General features: G+C 49.4%; 3 protein-coding genes across 3 annotated transcripts in view; all 3 read right to left on the bottom strand.

The window, feature by feature from the left end:
* The window catches only part of LOC138846458 (TBC1 domain family member 3D-like), a 137,463-nt gene that overhangs the window by 78,398 nt on the left and 42,569 nt on the right, over positions 1 to 16,496 (bottom strand). The gene's annotated exons all lie outside the window — the stretch shown is intronic.
* Positions 1 to 16,496, bottom strand: part of LOC138846456 (TBC1 domain family member 3D-like) — a 55,970-nt gene that overhangs the window by 18,758 nt on the left and 20,716 nt on the right. The gene's annotated exons all lie outside the window — the stretch shown is intronic.
* Positions 1,745 to 16,496, bottom strand: part of LOC138846461 (zinc finger protein 570-like) — an 84,511-nt gene continuing 69,759 nt past the window's right edge. Inside the window, exon 9 of the mRNA XM_070062407.1 lies at positions 1,745 to 1,864. The gene's annotated coding sequence lies outside the window, so the exon portion shown is untranslated. The remainder of the gene's footprint in view (positions 1,865 to 16,496) is intronic.

Here is a 16,496-nt window from a genome sequence, read left to right as displayed (position 1 = left end):
GGAACACCGTAGAAGATCGGCCAAGTCCCTGGACCCCTGCACCTGGCGTGGGAGACCAGGAGGAAGCTCCTGGTTCCTGGCTTCGGATCGGCACAGCTCTGGTTGTCGCGGCCAACTGGGCAGTGTACCAGGGAGTAGAAGACCTCCTCTCTCTCTCTCTGCCTCTCCTCTCTGCGTAACTCTGACTTTCAAATAAATAAATCACTCTTTAAAAAAAAGAAAACAAATGAAAGTGGATTCGGGCAGTGACAGCCACTGAATGGAGAGAGCATGAAGTGAAACACTCACAGCAGTGCCACGAAGGAGGGGTCATCCTAGCATGGCTTGCAAGTGGCGCTCTCTCCCATGTTAAACCCACGTGAAGGTAACAGCACACCTGTTCTTCAAAACAAGTGACCCCGAATCTATTCACAGTGTCCTGTTTAACCACCTCTCCACAAAAGGACAGGGAGAAAGCGCTCACCTCCTGGGTAAATGCTCACTGTGAGGAGGCCATCATGCTTTCCCAAACAAGACTGCACTTAAAGGACCACTGACCCCGTTCCATCCCTCCAGTAAGTCACTGCTATGGAAAAATAACAAATTGGTCACTAAGGACATTTGTGGGCACGAGGGAAGGAATTCAGATGAGGTCTTGTCTCCCTCCTAATGAGTGTTCATGTCCTTCCCCTCCATGCTATTACCGAAGTTCACACTTGGAACATGGCTGACCCAAGAGAAAATCAGACCACAGCAATGGTGGCTGAGGCTGCACGAAAGCAAAGAAGCCCTGATGTGGAGCACAGAGCAGAAACAATCCCAAGTCAGTCAAATCCCAAGTCAGTCAAAGCCATGAGCAACCAAAGAGGGAGGCACTGGCCCAGAACCGAAAACCCCAGGTCCTCTTTGCCAAGGTCCGTATACCTGCCCTGGCTCCCACCGCCAGGAAGACGGCCCTAACACCTGGATCTGGATGGCATCTATCCCAAGGCCCCACTTGGACCTACACAAGCACCACCCCCTGCCACCATCAGCCTGAGTCTCATGCAACCCAAAAACCTAACACAAGGCAACAACCATGAACGTTAAAATACTCTAATCACATTCATCATTCTAAGCTCCTGAAATATTTTTAACAATTATCTGGTAGACAGAGCACTCCCACCCAATGATTCACTCCCCAAGGCCCACAACAGCTGGGGGGGAGAGGGTGAAGGCTATGAGCTAGGAACTCAATCCAGGTCTCTCAGGTGGGTAACAGGGACCTAATTACTGGAGCTATCTATCATCTGGTGCTTCCCAGGGTCTGTGTATTAGCAGGAAGCTAGAATCAGGAACCGAATGCAAACACTCTAACATGGTGGTGTTTCAACTACCTGGCCAAACACCCACCCCTACATCCTGATTAGTGTTTCAAGATAGGATAATTAAAGGCTGGTGCTGGTTCCAGTTCCGGCTGCTCCACTTCCAGTCTGGTTCCCTGCTAATGAGCCTGCGAAAGCAAAGCAAGATGGTCTGAGTCCTTGGGTCCCTGCACCCACGTGGGAGATCCTGATGGAACTCCTGACTCCTGGCTTCGGCCTGGCCAAGTCCTGGTCATTAAGGCCATTTGGGGATTGACCTAGAGGATGGAAGATCTATCTGTCCCTCTAACTTTGCCTTTCAACTAAATAAATCATTAAATAATAATAAAGATACAATAAATAAAGTGCATTCAGATACATACCTGTCCTTCTTCCAACATTAATGGTTTTATTTCTGTATCTTTACACATGCTGTTATAGAAGTCATTCATGGCGCTATTTAGTTTTTGATAGTCGACTTCATGATCCAAAAAGGGACTACATCCTTTTATAATAACCCAGAAGCAATCTGGATCTTCAACCTGCAGAATTTTTAGAAGATTATAAAATAATGCATGATTTCTTTTAAAACCAAATAAACCTCAGAACCATGTAACTTTCTAATTTAAGTGATCTATCATTTTTGACAACTACCTTTCTCTTAAATGGTCATACCAAAGAGCCAAAGATAAAATTTAAAACATGTAATCAATAATATGCAATTCTCAATTATGTAGTACAACTCAAAAAGCAATCAGTTCTATTTGGTCTCCTGTAGCTTAAAAATATAAATATTAAACATATTCTTCTTATTAAAATACCTATTAAAACATCCATATATACAAAAGGTTCAGAACATTTTTAGTATTCTTTTTGTGTAAGAAAAATAAGTATGAATATATATACAGCCTGCTCATATTTTTTTAAATGACAGCAGATGAACCAAAACAAATACAGATTACCTCCTACAGGAGAAAAGAATGGAGTGGAAAGAATAAGGATGAAACTTAGACTTCTCTGAATGGGTCTTATCTACTATTGTTATTAGAAACCAAGATTTTTATTGTTAGGGGAAAGAATTATAAAATGGAAAATTAAATTTTTTAAAAGATTTTATTTGTTTGAGAGGTAGAGTTACAGAGAGAGGGAGAGACAGAGAAAAAGGTCTTTCATCCGCTAGTTCGCTTCCAAAATGCCCACAATGGCCAGAGCTGGGCAGATCCAAGACCAGGAGCCAGGAGCTCCTTCTGGGACTCCCATGCAGGTGCAGGGGCCCAAATACTTGGGCCATGTTTTACTGCTTTTCCAGGCCATACAATAGAGCTGGATAGAAGAGGAGTAGCTAAGACATGAACTGGCGCCCATAAGGGATGCCGGCACCACAGGCAAAGGCTTAGCCTATTATTCCACAGCACCAGCCCCCCAAAATTAAGTTTGATTGACAACATCACTAAGAACTCATGATTTGGGGCCGATGCTGTGGTGCAGTGGGTTAAAGCCCTGGCCTGAAGCGCCAGCATTCCATATGGGTGCCGGTTCGAGTCCCAGCTGCTCCACTTCCGATCCAGCTCTCTGCTGTGGCCTGTCAAAAAAAAAAAAATCGTGAGTTTTTTTTTTTTAATTTAATTTTATTTATTTGAAAGAGTTACAGAGAGAGGTAGCAGTAGAAGATGGCCCAAGTCCTTGGGCCCCTGCACCCACGTGGGAGACCTGGAGGAAGCTCCTGGCTTCGGATTGGCACAGCTCCGGCCGTTGCAGCCATCTGGGGAATGAACCAGCAGATGGAAGATCTCTCTTTCTGTCTCTACCTCTCTCTGTAACTCTTTCAAATAAATAAAATTAAATTTTAAAAAAGAACTCACGATTTTTTTCTTTTGACAGGCAGAGTTAGTGATAGAGAAAGGTCTTCCTTCTGTTGGCTCACCCCCCAAATGGCCGCTACAGCCAGCATGCTGCACCAATCTGAAGCCAGGAGCCAGGTGCTTCCTCCTGGTCTCCCATGCAGGTGCAGGGCCCAAGGACATAGGCCATCCTCCACTGCCTTCCCGGGCCACAGCAGAGAGCTAGACTGGAAGAGGAGCAACCGGGACAGAATCCAGCGCCCCAACTGGGACTAGAACCTGGGGTGCCGGCGCCACAGGCGGAGGATTAGCTAAGTGAACCATGGCACCGGCCAGAACTCATGATTTTTCAGAGGTTTTTCCTAACTCTGTCTACTGAAAAGGTATGGAAGCAGAAACACCCAGAGATATGGAGTCTAAGTTACCAGTGGCAGGAATAGAAGAGTTCACCTTAGTAATCGTATTATTTTTCTGAATGTTTGACTATTCTGATAATAAATAACTGGAAAATGAATAGCAGTCATTCTGGCAAGGGCAAAATAGTGTATAAGTTACACACACAGCACAATTATGAACCCTGAAAAAACACAAAATAAATGAAGAGCTAGCAAAAGCAACAGACACTGGAGAGCTGACCCTCGAAAGAAGGAACTTCACTGGGCACTTCCCAGAACACCTCCCAGTTGTACAGAGTGGCAACAACTCAACACAAAGTCACACTGTGGCTCGGGGAATCAGAGCTGTCGGTGCCAGTGAGGATTAGGGGGAGAAATTCTGAAATAGAGCCATAGAGGGAGCCCTGATGTCTGCACATCAACACCCCTCCCACCCTTGCCAAGTCCTGAACGGCAATGGGGGAGACAGCAAGGAGTACTGAGTAAGTGAGCAGTGCAGGGCTCAGAGGAGCACGCAGTTACAGCTGCTGCCCCTAGAAACAGCACTCCGGGCATGTGGCTCCATTCAGTCCTTCGCACTCAGAGACAACCAGATTCCAGCTTCCAGCAGCACAAGGCCACAACCCTGGGATGACTGCAATTATTCATTAAAGTGCTCACTTGAGTGGTGAGCATGTGGCCTAACAGTCATGACACTCACTGAATCCCCCCGCCAGAGTGCTAAAGATTCAATATTCAGTTCCAGCTCCTGACTCCAGCTTCCTGCTAATGCAGAGCCTGGGAGGCAGCAGTGATGGCCCAACTGGGTTCCTGCTACCCATGCAGGAGACCTGGAATGGGTTCCCTACTGCCAGCTTTGGCTTCAGTCCAGTCCTGGCCATGGCAGGCGTTTGGGAAGTATATCAGTAGATAAGAGCTATTTCTCTCCCCCGCCCCCTGTTACTCTTAAATAAAATGGATAAATAAATAAGCAAGCCTGCCTGCCTGCCAGCCTGAGAAAGCTCCACAATGCCAGAAGAACTGACTGTTCAGGCTATCATCTGAGGCAGGCCCCAACCTTCCGTTCTTAGAGACTTCACTCAAAAAAGCTTACAAATCTGTAAGTGTGTCCCTGCTCAGTAGCCACTCCTATGAGGCCAGGGCCGCCATGCCAGTTTCTGCAAGATGACAGCGTGCTAACTTCCATAACTTCCAGCTAGCACACACAGCTGGGATCACCGCATTTACCCTGAATGACCTCTTCTCACTCTTCCCTTGAGCTGTGCCAACCCCAGCCCTCCCTTTAAAACACCCAGGCACCTCCGCACCACTGGTGATGGAGCTCAGCTCTCCTCAGGAGGTACTGAATAAAATCTGTTTTCACTGCTTTAACTAGTCTCTGGCCAAGTCAAAACTGTGCTTCTTAGTGAAATAATAAAGAAAGGACATGGATTGTAAGATTGGAATGGAAAAGATAAAACGGTTTAGGTAAGCTGCAAAAGGTGTGTGGAAGTCTTAAATGCTTATAAAATTTTCTTGTTAGCTACAAAAGTTATCAATCTGTTTTTTTTTTTTTGACGTAAGATTAAAATCTGATCCTCTGTAAAAGCAATGAGGTTGATGAAATACATAAGTGTTAATAGATATTTGGGAAAATAGTCTTTTTGTATCCTACTGAGATAATCTTTGTCTCATTAAGTTCTACTTGTTTAAAAACAGCTGAGTTTTAAAAGTTTTAAAGTTTTAAAAGTCTGTTTAAATATGGACTTGTTTTACATGTCAAGCATAGAAAGCCAAGACACTGTGGCAAAAAATGTTTTACATGAAGGATCTCCGTGAGGCCCCAGTGAAAAGAAGCAGCCATCAAAAGAGGATGTACTTTTCTCTAAAGGGAGGAGAGAACTTCCACTTTGCTTATGGCCTTGTCCAAATACTGAGAGTTGTGGACTCAAAAGGCTTCCTTAGTCTAGGCAGCTCATGTCAAGAGCCTCGGGGGGTCACTGACATCATAGATTTAAAAAAATTAACACTCTTAAGATTTCTTTATTTGAAAGTCAGAGTTAGAGAGAGAGGTCTTCCATCTGCTGGTTCACTCTCCAATTGGCCGCAATGGCTGGAGCTGTGCCAATCTGAAGCCAGGAGCCAGCGCCCATATGAGATGTCCGCACTTCAGGCCAGGGCGTTAACCCTTTGCACCACAGCTAGCCCCATTAATTTTTTTTTCCTCTTTTCTTTTTTTTTTTCTTCCGACAGGCAGAGTGGACAGTGAGAGAGAGAGAGAGAGAGAAAGGTCTTCCTTTTTGCTGTTGGTTCAACCTCCAATGGCTGCTGTGGCTGGCACACCGTGCTGATCCGATGGCAGGAGCCAGGTACTTATGTGCAGATTGTATGTCTATATAAAAATTATTAAAAACGGTTTTGATTGCTTATGGATAAAAAACACTCATATAATGCCGGCGCCGCGGCTCACTAGGCTAATCCTCCGCCTAGCGGCGCTGGCACACCGGGTTCTAGTCCCGGTTGGGGTGCCGGATTCTGTCCCGGTTGCCCCTCTTCCAGGACAGCTCTCTGCTGTGGCCAGGGAGTGCAGTGGAGGATGGCCCAGGTGCTTGGGCCCTGCACCCCATGGGAGACCAGGAAAAGCACCTGGCTCCTGGCTCCTGCCATCGGATCAGCGCGGTGCGCCGGCCGCAGCGCGCCGACCGCGGCGGCCGTTGGAGGGTGAACCAACGGCAAAGGAAGACCTTTCTCTCTGTCTCTCTCTCTCACTGTCCACTCTGCCTGTCAAAAAAAAAAAAAAAAACACTCATATAATACTGCTAAATTAACACAAATTACCTTTCTGGTGCACCTGACTTAAATAAATATGATAAATAGGCTGTTCTCAATTTGTTGGTACAGAAAAACTAAAAAAAAATTTTTTTAAGTCATTGACATGTTTGCATTTGGGTCTGCTGGTCAAACAAGTTGCACTTGTGTTAGGTATTTGCAACCATAAAGGTATACTATTTATCTAAAAACAATATAGTTAGAGGTATAATACAGTGCTCATTGCTCCCTAAAGTCCAAGTTAAAGTTGTTCTTGGCAAATTAATAACAAAATTTATAGACAAATTAGGTAAATGATCTTCATGTTTTGATCGTACTTAAAGAACATAGCTCTCCTCATGGGCATTGCATTGTTTCAAAAAAAAAAAAAAAACTGTCAAAACATGCCTGTGACTACAGACTTCTAGCTCAGCCACCAAAGATTAAGGACAGAACTCAACAACCCCTTAACTGACATCCTAGAGGATGCCTCTGTGGTCTGCTTTAGCAGGAGGAATGTAAAGATAGGTGTCAAGCCAACTAATAGCTACTTTACATAGTGTTCTGCCATCAAAGAGACCCAGTGAGGCCAGTCTACCCCAAATGGCATCAGGCTTCAATTTGGAAAGCCAGGAGATGGGGCAAACAGCCATCCTGAAAAAAAGCCAGCCTCTACCAAATTCTGTCAAGAGCTGGGTGAATGGAATTGCCTTGGGGCTGAAGGGATCCCAGGTTAGAACCACAGATCCTACTGGCTCCAAGCTCAAAGAGCCCTTTACTCTGCCAGCTTCCAAGATAACTACTGCCATTGAGGGCAAGGCCTCGGGTCAGGACAGGCAGGACTGCAATCTTCCTTTCAGAAGTGCCGCCTGTTCTGTACTACCCTCCTGTTCAAGCCAGCTCTTCTCCCAGGCCGCCTAGGTAATGGAGTCAACAGGGCGTCTTCCCTCATGAGGTTCACACCTTTCTTATGATGTCTCTTCCACTATCCCATGTAAAGACAGAGAGAGGTTGGGCCTCATACGTACCTGGCCAGGCCTACATGCCTCTCTCTGTGAGAAAACCTGCTCCTGGTTTAGAGAACACATTTCCTAGGTACTCTAATAATGATTCAATCTTTTTGTTTTAGATCCTGTTGTATCTAATTTGCTTGTTAGACCTGCAAATTCCAGACTTAGAAAGCCACAAAGTGGGGAAAAAGTCCTCTATTTTAAAAAAGACTTCTCGGGGCTGGCGCTATGGTGCAGCGGGTTAACACCCTGGCCTGAAGTGCTGGCATCCCAGATGGGCGCTGGTTCGAGTCCCAGCTGCTCCACTTCCGATCCAGCTCTCTGCTATGGCCTGGGAAAGCAATAGAAGATGGCCCAAGCCCTTGGGCCCCTGTACCCACGTGGGAGACCAGGAAGAAGCTCCTGGCTCCTGGCTTCGGATCGGCGTAGCTTTGGCCATTGTGGCAAATTGGGGAGTGAAACAACGGAAGGAATACCTTTATCTCTGTCTTTCCCTCTCACTGTCTAACTCTACCTCTCAAATAAATAAAATCTTTAAATCAAATAAAAAAGCCTTCAAACAGATAAAACAAATTCTTAGAAATAAACAGACCCTTGTTCCATCCACCCCTACTACAGTCAAAGTCCTCAAGATAGCTCCCTGGACCCACCACAACACAGACAGGCAGGTGGCCTGAAACTGGAGTGCAGCTCAAATCCAGCAATACTGTACAAGCTGAGCCTCTGACACAGGAGGGTCAGCCCTAAAGAGACCAGCAGGGCCGGTGGCTGCAGAGAAACTCCGGAAGTGGACTGACTTACCCAGGGCCGAAGCTTGAGGGAACAGCTGCCCAATAAAATAAATGCAGCGATCCTTTAGTTTTTGTCTCTTTAGATTGGTTTTAAAATTTTAAGCAACTTTTGTATACAAATAGGTGATGAGGACAAGATCATAAAAACAATTACTGATCAAACGAAAAAGGTCACCCTTGGGGCAGGGGTTGCCCATCCACCTCAGCAGAGGGCCCAACTGGACCCTCAGCACCATGGGCTATGCGCCTTGAGGGGTGGCTGACAGTAATGGAGGCTGTTCATGAGATGCTGCGCAGTGCTGGGGGTGGGATGCCCCCTAGCACCTGTGGGGGCCATAATTAAGAAACGGCTGTTTTCCCCTGAAGTGCTCTAGAAACACAACGCAATTCCAACAGGTTTTACTGGTTGATTTTTGCAGGGAAGGGGTGGTTACAAATCAGCATGCTAATAATGAGATCCTCCTTGGAAAGACAAAGGAATTAGGGGCTGGTGCTGTGGCGCAGCGGGTTAAAGCCACAGCCTGCAGCAATGGCAAACCATATAGGCATCAGTTTGAGTCCTGGCTGCTCCACTTCCGATCCAGCTCTCTGCTATGGCCTGGGAAAGCAGCAGAAGATGGCCCAAGTCCTTGGGGCCCGGCACCTGCGTGGGAGACCTGGAAGAAGCTCCTGGCTTCAGATCAGATAAGCTCTAGGCATTGCAGTCATTTGGGGAGTGAACCAGCAGAGGGAAGACCTCTCTCTCTGGCTCTACCTCTCTCTGTAACTCTCACTTTCAAATAAATAAAAATAAATCTTTGGTTAAATAAAATCAAAGGAATTCGAACAGCCTAAATAATCATGAGAAAGAAGAACACAACTGGAGGGCTCACTATCCGACCTCAAGTCCCAGTCTCAGCTGTGAGACTACAGCCATCAGGCGAGGGTGGCGCTGGAGAAAGCACAGGTGCTGAGCTCCATAGGACACACACACACAAAGGGACACACGCGAACATGGTCAGCTCCTGTTTGATAAAGGCACACAGGAATGCAATGTACACAGTATACTCTTTTCAACAAATGGTCCTGCAGCAATTAGATACCCACATGCAAATAAAACAAAACCTCCATCCATTCCTGACCCCAAACAAAAAAATTAAGTCAGATGGATCACATAGCTAAATGTGAAACTCCTAAAAGAATAGGAGGCAACCTTTGTGGCTAAATTAGACAAAGATAACACTACCAAAAGTGTAATTCATAGAAGCAAAGACTGATAAATTAAAGTCCATCCAAATTAAAACCTTCTGCTCCTTGAAAAACATAAGAGAAAGGAAACTGGGAGGAAGTATTCACACATCATACATCTAACAAAGAACTTTGTAATATATAAAGAACTTTAAGGAGTTCATAATTATTAGAAGAATGTACAAATCTTAACATATACCTCACCAAAGATGGCAAACAAGCTGGTGACAAGGAAATGCAAATTAGTACCACAATGAGATACCATTGCCCACCTACTAGAATGGCTACAATTTGGCATTTTGACTGTTGGGGTGATTTCACGATGCTATGCATTTTTCAAAATACAGAAGTCTACACAAAAAGGAATGAATTTTTCTGTAAATAAATTATACATCAATTAAAAAATAGGGGTGGGCTTTTGTCATAGCAGTGAATCCTCAGGCAGGGTCTGCGTTCCACATGGGAGTGCTTAGGTTTCCGTGCACGTTCTGATGCAGATTCCAGCTTGCTGCTAATCAGTGCACACTCTAGGAGGCCTCTTGACCATGGCTTGAGTGACTGGGTCCCTGTCCTCAGTGTGGGGGACTCAGGTTGAGTTCCCAGCTCCAAGCTTTGGCCTGGCCCCGCCTTGGCTACTGTGGGCATCTGGGGTGTGAACAAAGGGATGGGAGAGCTCTGTCTCTCCTTGTGTCTCTACCTTTCAAATAAATAAGAGTTTGGTGGGTGTCCCAATATTGATACTATTTTCCACACTTTTCTGCATCTCCAATGCATTTTCTAATAAAAAGTTAAAATTTTTAAATTAATCTGAATTTTTAAAAAAGATTTACTTATTTATTTCAAACGCAGAGTTAGAGAGGGAGGGAGGCAGAGAGGGGGGCAGAGAGAGATCTTCCACCCACCAATTCACTCACTCCCCAAATGGTTGCAATGACCAGGGCTGGACCAGGCTGAAGCCAAGAGCTTCATCTGGGTCTCCCACATGGGTGGCAGAGGCCCAAGCACTTGTGTCATCTTCTGTTGCTTTCCCAGGCACATTAGCAGGGAGCTAGATCTTAAGTGGAGCAGATGAGATTTGAACAGGTGCCCATATGGGGTCCTGACATCACAGGTGGTAGCTTACCTTGCTATACCACAATGCTGGCCCCAGCATCAATTTTTTTTTTAAAACATCTTGTCCTCTGACGTGGCATAACTTATGTAGCATTTTTACTAAAAATGTCTAACCTAAATATATTAATATAATTATAATTATTGAGGAATACTTTGCAAAGTGACTGCCCTTAGTCTTCAGAAATTTCAGTATCATCAAAGATAGACCAATGTACTGCCTGCATGAACTCTACAAGGCCATGACAATTAAATGCATGTGTAGTTCTGGGTTCTTTATCAGAAAAAACAAGCTACAGTAGACCTTATGAGGACAAAGGGAGTACAGACTGTGTATCAGGTAACAGTGTTGCACCAACATTAAATTTCTCAAGTGTGATGATTACATTATAGTTCTATAAGAGGAAGTCTTTGTTCCTAGAAAAATCACTTAAGTGCTCTGAGTTCTAGACTCATTCTCAAATGGCTCAACCAAAAAAGAAAAAGTAATTTTTACATACACATATTTCTGAAGTGCAAACGCAGCAAAGCGTTACCAACCAGTTAGTGTGGGTGTAGTACACACAGGTATTCATGATGCTGTTTTGTGTTTGAAAATTTTCCAAAGAGTAATTTAGGAAAGACGTTTACAAATCATTCTTAGGGGTGGGCGTTTGGGGCAGCAGTCAGGTCACGGCTTGGGATACTCAGAGTGCCTGGTTCACATCAAGGCCACACAACCACCAATCCAGCTTCCTGCCAACATGCCTACTGGTCAGGCAGCAGATGATGGCTCAAGCACTGTGGCGCTGTCACCCACGTGGGAGACCAGGACTGAGCTCTAGGCTCCTAGCTTTGGCCTGGCCCAGCCCTGGCTGCTGTGGGCATTCTGGAGTAAACCAGCAGATGGAAGAACTCTGCTGACCTGTCTTCCCAATGAAAATACATAAATAATTTTTTTTATTGTTAAATGTTGAGGCTGCTAGAATTTTTTTTTTTTAAATGAAATCTGCTCCTAAAACCTGTAAAATGCAAGCCAGGCCCAGTTTTTGCAGACAGCAACATACAGAGTTCTAGTTGCCAGTTCCTCCAGGAGCTTCCCAGGGAAGGCCGAGGACTACTGCTTTCTGCCACTCTCCAAGGCCACGTGCCCAGCCATCAGGGTGCTACGGCCTCCCAGATTTCAAACACAGAAGTGTGTGGCCCGGGCTGCTTTCCTCATATATGCTGTGTGTACTTATGTATTTGAAAAGCAGAGTGACAGAGAGAGACGGACAGCAAGAGCAAGGTGGGGGATGGGGAGAGAGCTCTTCCATCTGCTGGTTCACTCCCCAAATGCCCACAACAGCCAAGTCTGGGAGGAGGGAAGGAACTCCACTCTGACCTCCTACACAGGGGCAGGGGTCAAAGTCCTTGGGCCATCATACGCTGCCTTCCCATGTGAGCACACAGGAAGCTGGACCAGAAGCTGAGCGGTCAGATCTGAACAGGCACCCTGAGGTGCGATGCAGACATCACACGCGGCACCTAACCAGCTGGGGCGTGCGAGCCCTCCTCCCATTCCTGGCAGCCAACAGCTCTTCTCGGCCCTCCTTAGCCAGGAGAGGTCTCGGCCCCGCCAGATGTGGCAGAGTCTCCTGCAGGCCGGACTCTTCAGGAACAGCACAGCTGCCCTGCTACAGGGCTCCTGGTGATGCGGCTCTCCAGGTACAGCTCTCGCCTCTGTCTGCGTCACTCAGGGAGGCCGCTGTCTTCTGGGTCGCTGCTTCTCTTCTCTGCCGGGTTCCTGTCTCATGACCACCAAGAACCAGTTTGAGTCCCACCTGTTCCACTTCTGATCCAGCTCCCTGGGAATGTGCCTCGGGGTCCCAGTGCTTGGTCCCCTGCCACCCACATGATAGGCCCGGATGGAGCTCCTGGTTCCTGGCTTCAGACTCTGCCAGATCTGGCTGTTGCGGCCATTTGAGGAATGAACCAGTGGATGGAAGACCTCCCTCTCTGTTGGTCTCTGTCATTCTGTTCTTCAAATAAGTTAATCTTTTTAAAAAGTCGTGGCAAACTCCAGATAAAATTCATCCTTTTGGGCAATTTTAAGTGTACAGTTCAGTAGCATTACGTAGACTGGCACTGTTGTGCAACCATGAGCACCAGCCATCTCCAGAATTCCTCACCTTGCAAAACTGAATCTGCCCTGTACGCACAAACCCAACCTCTGGCAGCTGCCATTCAACTCGCCCACAGAATCATACAGCACGTGGGCCTTTCTGCTTGGCTCACCTCACTTCATATGACATCTTCATGTGTAAGAGGACACCTCAAAACTAAACAATGTGAAAGCTAAATAATTTCCCATCCTACATGCACACCACCCTGAGGGTACCCCATCACCTGTTGATGGGCACAGGGTGGGAGGGGGCACCGTATCCATGGAAATGCCACATCAATCTGGATCAGGACAGCCGGAACCTGGACCTCACTGGGGCACATACTCCTATAAGGGACAGAAGATTTGCTCCAAGGGTGAGCCAGGTCGCAGTCATAAGTGGAGGCCGGGCAGAGCTGAGGGCAGACATAAGCAGGTTCCAGGGCCCAACACACAGACGGGTTCCCAAGCAGGAGGGCACGAGTCCAGCACTTCTTGCCCAAGTCCTGCACCCACGGGCGTGCACGTGGCAGGATGGGTGAGAGCCCTTTCACAGGAAGGAATTGGGACTGACATATTTAGGACTGATGGAGAACATTGACTAGTGCAGAGGAGCCTCCCAGGGAGACCTGAAATCCCTTCAAAGTCTGAGAGCCGAGGCCGACGCCATGGCTCACTTGGTTCATCCTCTGCCTGGGGCGCCAGCGAACCATATGGGCGCCGGGTTCTAGTCCCAGTTGCTCCTCTTCTAGTCTAGCTCTCTGCTGTGGCCCGGGAGGGCAGTGGAGGATGGCCCAAGTGCTTGGGCCCTGCACCCGCATGGGAGACCAGGAGGAAGCACCTGGCTCCTGGTTTCTGATCGGCGCAGCACGCCGGCCGTGGCGGCCATTTGTGGGGAGGGGGGTAGTGAACCAACGGAAGGAAGACCTTTCTGTCTGTCTGTCTGTGTCTCTCACTGTCTCTAACTCTGTGAAATAAATAAAACAAATTGAAAAGTCTGAGCCAGGCCTCCTTGCAAGGAGTCAGCGGCTTCGGGGGTGTGTGACGCTCTGGTCGGGTGAACCCACAGAACACAGACACCACCCATCCCCCTCCTTCGCGGCGCCCCTCCCCATCCCACACCCTGGCTCCGGTTTGTAAACTCCCTCCTCCAGCGCCTCCCCTCCGGCTTCCTCGGGAGCCCTCCCGGCACCTCAAGTCTCCAAGGTGGCGGCCCATGCCCGCCCCGGGGACCAGGACACCCGCGTGAGGAGAGGGCGGCGGGGGGGGGGTCCCGGAAGCCGAGCCCCGAGGGCGGCGGGGGAAGGGCGGGAGCCAGGTCCACGGTTCCCCGCGAGGGCCCTAACCTAGGGCGGACGTGGGCTGGGGTGTGCGGGGCACCGACACACCTGCCAACGTGCCCGAGTCAGGAACGCACACCTAGTGCGAGACAGCTCGCAGCAACCGCCCTCCGGGGTCGTCGGGAACAGCGCACGCGCCCCCTTCTGAAGCGACCCCCACCCGCACTCCAGCCTCCCGCCTGCACCGACCCGGGCCCGACCGTCCCTGCGCGGGCCGCTTGCTCACCTGGAGCACCAGGACCTCGAGCATCTTCGCCGCGCCTCTGGCCCGCTTGCCCTGGACGACGCGCCCGGCGGCGAGCATGGCGGGCGTGGCGAGCCGCGCGGCCACCGCCGCCGCCCCGGGGGCGGCCCCTGCCGTCGCGCCGGAAGCCTCAGGCCTCTGCGGGGGCCGTGCCCACCAGCTCCGCGGGGACTCCAGCTTCCTGCCCTGGACGCGCCCCCGCCTGCAGGCCGGCCGCCACGCCCCCCAGTGCCGCGCCTCGTCTTCCCACCCGACGCCGCCGCCGCGGGCGCGCTCTGGGCTCCTCGTCGGCTCCACCCCGCGCCCCCCGGCCTCTCGTAATGGCGCCCGCCCCCGCGCCGGCCTCCAGGCGTCCAGAAGCCACGTGGGCGCCCAACGGCCCCGGACAACGGCCGGCCTTGCGCAGCGCCGCCGTGCGGTGGGGAGGGGCGTGGGGGCCCCGCGGTGCTGGGCGCGCGGCTCGCTTCCTGGGCCGCGGGGCGCCCGGGGGCTTGGGGACCTGGGCTGGCCTCCCCGCCGGGAGCGCGCGGGGCCTGCTGGGCTGTCCACCCCCAGCGTCCAGCGGGCCGCGCTCCCCAGGTCTCTGTGCGGGGCTTGCTGTCTTAGCGGAAGTGTGCACGACCCCGTCCTCTGAGTGGGCCGGGGTCTGCAGCTCCTGTGACTGAAGCAGCCACCAGAGTTCTCACTTGGAAGGCTCTGTCCCTGCACCCAGAAGAAGCTCCTGGCTTCTGATTGGCCCAGCTCTGGCCATCTGCGGAGTGAACCAGCTGATGGAAGACCTTTCTCTCTGTCTTTCCCTCTCTCTCTAACTAGCACTCAAATAAATAAATAATATTTTTTTAAAAAATGAAAGAAACCTCGACACCCCCCCCCAGGAAGCTTTTACAGCTGAATTCCTTAGTATTTCAATGGGGGGTGGGGGTGGGCGCAAGGTTTCTTAAGCTCTATGTGGAAATAACAAAATAGTGGAAGACCAGATTAGAGAGAGCATGGGAATTGTTAGGTTCTGTACTGGGAGAGCAAGATGTTCAGGTAAGCCTCCAGTTTTAAAAAAATAAGCTCGGCTCTCTCGGTAACTGACTTTCAAGTAAACCTTTAAAAAAAATAAAAATTCAAGGAAAAAAAAAAAGCTTGATTCTACAGGGCCCACAGGTGTGTGGTGTGCGCCTGCGAGTTAGGCAGGAAGCTGCTGATGGGGAGCATGGTGTTCACCTGGTGCTGGGGGGGGGGCGAGGAAGCAGGCTACATACCTGGCAGGCCAGCACACCTGTCGACAGGTGAGACGTGGAAGGTCCCGAGCCTGAAAGGAGGTGGAGAACACGGGCAGGCGATGTGCCAGCGCGGTGGCTGGAGCCCCTGCGTGGGGTGTCCGTCTGCACTTGGGTTCAGTTTCCTGCGATGTGCATGAGAAGCAGCAGGGGAAGGCCCAGGTGCTTGGGTTCCTGCCACCCACGTGGGAGATGCAGCTGTATTTCCTGCTTTCAGCCCAACTCGGCCCTGCTACTGAGGGCACTTGGGGAATGAACCAGTGGATGAAAGATCTCTCTCTCCCTCCCTGCCTCCCTCCCTCCCTCCTTCCTGCTCTCTCTCTCTCTCTCATTTTGCATTTCAAATATATAAAATTTTTTTAATGAAGAATGCAAAGGACAACCTTTGTCTTTTTTTCTTTGATTAACTCATGCTGCAAAAGGTGATCCTGAAACATTGTCACAAACCTGCTTCCAGAAAGTGGAACTATTTGTACATCACAGTGGCCTTACCAAGCCCAGGATCTTTGGCTCACTTGCAGATAGAAATTGACAAGGGGCCAATATGCAACCCAGAAGGGTTTATGGGGCGCTCATGCTCCAACACACGGACAGCACAGCAGGGTGAGCTTCCATCAACTTGCTGTCCTATGGGAGCCGAACAGGTGCTTTCATGGGGGTGGGAAGGCGTGCCTGTTCCCCCAGTGCACACGGCACTTCAATCTGGCTCAAACCCCTGGGCACAGGACACCATGTTGCACCCAGCTAGGTGATCTGCACAGGCACCGCTGATTTGGCTTTCACTGTTTTTGCACACGACACACCACAGCAATGGTGCTTGATACCATCACCCCGGAAAGTTCACATGAGGCCATTTTGGGCATGCTTGAACGTTCAGGAGTCCCTACCAGGGCAGCAGGGGTCACTGCCGGTTAGGATCTGACACTCCTCGCTCCTGATTGGTTTGGAGCTAGAAATGGACACGTGTCCAGTTGTGAGGAGCTTGATATTTTTCTAAATGAGTCCTGTTTCTCTCCTGTTGCACTGGGATGGATACTCA

This window comes from Oryctolagus cuniculus, chromosome 18 (genome assembly GCF_964237555.1).
Source record: "Oryctolagus cuniculus chromosome 18, mOryCun1.1, whole genome shotgun sequence".
Lineage (NCBI taxonomy): Eukaryota > Metazoa > Chordata > Mammalia > Lagomorpha > Leporidae > Oryctolagus > Oryctolagus cuniculus.
Note: the sequence above shows the minus strand (reverse complement) of the source record. Positions and strands in the feature narration are given on the sequence as shown.